This window comes from Vicugna pacos, unplaced genomic scaffold (genome assembly GCF_048564905.1).
Source record: "Vicugna pacos unplaced genomic scaffold, VicPac4 scaffold_20, whole genome shotgun sequence".
In the NCBI taxonomy this organism is placed as follows: Eukaryota; Metazoa; Chordata; class Mammalia; order Artiodactyla; family Camelidae; genus Vicugna; species Vicugna pacos.
The window spans coordinates 30283252-30288859 of record NW_027328741.1 but is presented as its reverse complement, the minus strand read 5'-3'; the positions used below and the strand labels follow the sequence as shown (position 1 = coordinate 30288859).

The 5608-nt window shown below is 32.5% G+C and overlaps 1 pseudogene; it reads right to left on the bottom strand.

Annotated features, from left to right (window-relative positions):
• Positions 1–882: 882 nt before the first annotated feature.
• LOC140693889 (olfactory receptor 4A47-like) lies at positions 883–1812 on the bottom strand (annotated as a pseudogene).
• Positions 1813–5608: the final 3796 nt, after the last annotated feature.

Below are 5608 nucleotides of genomic sequence, written 5' to 3'. Positions count from 1 at the left end.
ATGACATTGGAGCCACAGACTTACAAAATGACTTGTCACAAAAAAATTTAAGAACGACATGAAAAGAAATGGATGCATTAGTTTTAGTATATATATATATAAGGGAGTATTGTGCAGTATGAGAAAAACTAAGAGTTAGATCTAAATGGACTGATATGTAAATACCTTTTAGACATTGCATACAAAAAAAAGTTTACATACACAGAAAAATCACACACATATACTTAGATGCAGTTTTATTTATATAGATTATTACCTGATTAATTTTAAGAAACAGATTAAGTGATTCCCTCTGGTAAAGAGGACTGGAGAATTTATGCTGAGACATAAATAAGAAATCCATTCTACACTTTATCCCATTTTGTATGTTTTTTATTTTGCTCTTTGTTATTATCTAATACACGTTAATTTCTTAAAATTAGAATTATACTAAAATTTTTGTGTATAATGCAAATAAAATCTTATTTAAAAAGCCTACATATCATTAAATACTTCAAATATTATTTTAAAAGAATTAAATGACAAGAATCTGTCTCAGAAAAAAGTAAAACAAAATGCATAAATTAATTAAAAACCAGTGTAATTATATAAAAATTTTCTTACTAATTAGTTATATATTGTTGACTCCTCACAATATAGGCATTACATCTTTCTAGGTGAAGTGATAAAAATGACATTATAGACCTTATATTCTACCAGGGAAGGAAACTTACTAACAGCATAATTGTGTAGTTGTATTTTTTAATTATATAGTTGTATTCTTTAGTTATAATTATCATAAATTCTTTGAAGAAAAGGAAGTCAGCATCAGATTTTAGACTCCTGAATTCCAAGACTGTGGCCCCTGATGTCGTACAACTCTCTTCATGGTGGATGATGCACTTATTTACTATGGGATACAATGAATGTTTCCTCTCCAGAGCTTCTTCATGGCATTAGTCATCTCTGAATTTCTGAGTGTAGATTAGAGGGTTCAGCATTGGGGTGATGACTGTATAGAACACACCCAATGATTTGTCAATAGGGAAGGTCTTAGGAGGTCTTGGATACATGAACATACAAAGGACAAAGAAGCAGATAACCACAGTGATGTGGGAAATACAGGTCTGGAGGGCTTTCCACCTTCCTTCCTGACTCAGGTTCTTTAGAGAGTGCAAGATGACTCCATACGAGATAAGTAAGAGCAGAAACACAATAGTGCAGATCAGTCCTCCATTCACTGCCACTAAAAGGCCAGTGATAGAGGTGTCAGTACAAATGAGTTTCAGTAAAGGGTACATATCACACATAAAGTAATCAATAACATTAAGACCACAGAATGGGAGCACGTAAATAGTGCCAAGTTGAATTACTGAGTGCATGAAACCTCCAACCCAGGACACCAGCAGCAGCACAACACACACTCTTTGCCTCATGGTAACCAAATAATGCAAGGGCTTACAGATGGCCATGTAGCAGTCATAGGCCATCACCAACAGAAGGAAGACCTCTGACCCACCAAAAAGTGCTCAGAAAAGAGCTGTATGATACAAGATTGGAAGGACATGGTATTTCCCCCAAGGAACAAGCTCTAAATCAGTTTGGGAGAAGTAGATGAGGAATAAATGACATCCATTAATGATAAGCTAGCAAGAAAAAATTCATTGGTGAATTCAGAGTCTTACTGACAGTTACAGTCACCACAATGAGCAAGTTGCCTCCCATGGTCAAAATGTAGAAGAGCAAGAACATAATAAAAATAACTTTCTGTTCCTTTGGATTCTGTGTGAAGCCCAGAAGGACAAAGTGAGTCACATTGTTCCTTGGTTCCATCTATTCCTTATAGGTGTTGACTTCAGATATTAGGAACGGTTTACCTATAAATCAAATAAAAGAAAATAACCTTTACATGTATTGTAAGCATTACCTTTTTTATTCATTCAATCAAAAATGCACATGGAGAATCCATCTGAGTCAAGCCTGATATAGACAGGATCACCAAGTTGAACAAAATATGGTTCACTATTCTCAGTGATTTGATATATAATGAGGTGTCAGAGTACAGAGACTAATTTTATTTAAAGTGTACCTATAAATATACTCGTGTGGTAAGGGTTCACAGTTTCAGATCATCTAAATCAACTCTGGATCTGTAAATTCCTCCCAAGGAAAGAAATGCTTTAGCTGAGTTTGAAAGGAGGAGAGAACAAGAGTGGAGGGAAAGGGAATTCTATGAAAAGATGCACATGCATAAAGTCACACAAGTGTGATATTTAGGTGAAGAATCACTTAAGGTAATTTATATATTCAAAGTGGAGAGAACCATTTATGAATGGATCTGTGTATACAACTACCTAATTGACACTTTCAAACAGATATCAATTTAATATTTATTAAAATAAATTTAAAATTTTCCACATAAACCTATTGCTTCCTGGGTTTTCTCCAATTCATTACATGGTACAAAACAGTTTAATGAAAGGAAATGTTAATACTGTGGAATACCTATCATTTTTATGCAAAACTATATATCAGATGCTATATCCATGCTTACATAGATGTTTTTATATATACATATATACATACATATGTATGTACAACTATAAACATACATATATTAATAAAATCACATTTAATGTGTAACATTTAATCTTTGCTGTAACAAATATTGTTATGCTCATTTTTTAGTTGAAGAAATAAGCTCAGAATATTAAACTCAAAGTCATACATTTTTCAGTGAGAGAAATGGAATTATACTATGGTTGACTTCAAAATTCCTGTGATCCTAGAAAAAATTTTTCAACTTTTCAATTCTTATAAGTTCAAGTTTGTAATTTCCTACATAATACAATAATTTACACAATTCAAAAGCCCGGCTTCCACTATCAACTGTTACAAGGTTACCTTTTGGAGTCTTGTTCACGATCAGCAAGGAGCCTTTTTAACTATGTCATAAGGACCTGGAAATATCTCTTCAATCCAAGGACAAAAAACTACATTATTCCTTAAAGACATATTTGATTTCACATGACTATGTCTGTCTATTTTCTTTGCAGAGTCTTCTAAATATTATAAAAAATTATTATTACTTGCATTGTAGATCTGTTTAAAAGGAATTCCATGATGCAAACAGAAAAACAAAAATTTTTCATATTGAGTAATTTATCAAAAAGGCAAACAAATCTATGTCACATAAGAAGTTAGTAAATATTTTAAAAGGGAAATAGGTCTCAAGTAACTAACCTATAGTAACTAAAATAAGGAAAATTTATGGTGCAGTATTTGTGGCCATCTCATTCTATTGTTTTATTGCAACTACTGTATAAGTTAAAACAGTTCTAAAAAGGATAGCAACTTCTCCCCAATAGAGGCAAAGATCATAGGACATCCTACACCTTCTAACCAGATATATCAAGTCATGCAGTTGGAGTGTATCCAAGACTGATTTGTCCAAGACTTAATTATATTCACTGCGATTTTCCATCAGATCTTAAAAGAACATCTCTATGTAAATATACTGTTAAACCAATTGCATAATTGGGGTCAGGAAGATGTGACAAGGAGAAAAACATAGCCTCAGGACCATTAAGGAACTTTAGCCAGTAGAGAATAAAATATTAACCTTGTCATTTTGTTCCAAGAAAAATGAATTTATCACTTATTTCCTCACTTAACCATGGGAAGATTCTTTCTTTTGATCCAATGCATAATGTTTTCTGCCTGTAAGTGTGGGGCTCAAGATGTTAAATTTTCATCTCCAGTTTAGATTCAAAGCATTATTTATCCAAATTATTATTTGTTAAAAATTTTACTGAGGGCCTACTTGTTTATCAGGCTCTATGCTGTAAGCTAGAGAATATAGCAGTTATTAAACAGAAAAAAAATCAGGAAAAAGGTGCTGCCTGCATTGACCCTATAATACAGTCAGACATTTAAAAAGTAAACAACTTAATAAGATAATTATAATCTGTGATCTTGCTAATAAAACAAAAAACAGGGCATAATGACAGAAAATAAGAGGAAGCATCTACAGCAGATAATAAGGTAGTCAGAAAAGGTCTTTAGAAAATGTAACATTATACCTGAGATCCAAAAGATGAAAAGCTGTAGAATAGATAAATAAGATTATACTGTATAGCACAGGGAAATATATACAAGATCTTATGGTAGTTCACAGAGGAAAAAATGTGACAATGAATATATATATGTACATGTATAACTGAAAAATTGTGCTCTACATTGGAATTTGACACATTATACAATGATTATAACTCAGTAAAAAATGTTAAAAAAAAAGACAAAAAGCAGCTACCAGGTGAAGCTCTGTTACTTGTGTTAAACTCCAACATTGGAAAGAGCTCAGCAAGTTCAAGACACTGAAAAGTCATTGTGCCTGAAGAGAAATAAGAAAGGGAGTGGATAGAACAAACTGAGGTCAAAGAGGTGGACAAGATACGATCTCTGCAGAGCACTACAGGTCTTGGTAAAGAATCTGGATTTCACTTAGTGCTCCTTTAAGGTTAGAGTAAGCAAAGTAAGACAAGCAATTTTTTTAGTTAAGGAAAATATCCATCTCATAAATAGACCTTTTGCCAAAGTTTACATTGTACGTGGCAAAACTAAGATTTGAACTCAGAATTATCTTTTTGAACACTAAGCTCTTTACCATCATAGTGTACTAAATTTTATCACCTATTCCTCAGCAATGTATGTATGATACATAAAATCCCAATCAACAAAGCAAAACTGGAAAAAGAGATTTTTAATCCAAATATACGTTTAAGATTATAATAACAATAAGTTTTCCACAAATAATACAGGAAAAACATGGTAGACTTTATATTTCAGAGGAAGAAATAGAAAATTAGAGAACCAGACAAGATATGCCAGAGTATTAGAAAGGATCAAAAGAGAAATTGGAAAATAAATACTCTAAAATTCCTATTTTCCCAAAATGCTTTATTTTGCTTTGCAATTTCATAGGTAGTGAACAATTGCATTTTAACAAGAAACAAAACTGGTTCTGATAATACTTTAACATTTGACTACCAAATTGGCAATAAAAACATCTAAATAGGCTATTTTTATAAGGATGATTTCCTGTTAAGGTCTCCTCAGATTGCCTAATGCCAACATCCACATACCTTTGACAAATAGTGTGCCCTTGGCCCTGAAAATTAGGAATTATCTTCTTTAACTTGTAACCATTTGAGGGATAAAGTTATTCTACATTGTTTTCATTATTTCCCTGATGAAGTCATCTTTTGACTCAGAACTTCTCCATAGCATTTTTAACCTCTGCACATCTTAGGGTATAATAGAGTTTAACACAAAATTTAGCACAGTATAAAATATAGCCATGGCTTAATTAATTGAAAAAGTGATAATTTGAGGCAGATACATACATGTGCAAGGTACAAAGAATAAAATGACCAGAGCGATGTGAGAGGCTTAGGTGGAGTGTACTTTGCACCTACCATCCAAGCTATGATATTTCAAAGTGTATAGGGTCATGATATAGGAGACCATCAAAAGGAGTAAGTTTAACAGAAAGATGACCCCTTTGTTGGTAGCAACAAAGAGACAAAAATATGACTGTCCATGTTGATAAGTTTCAACAGAGTTCATG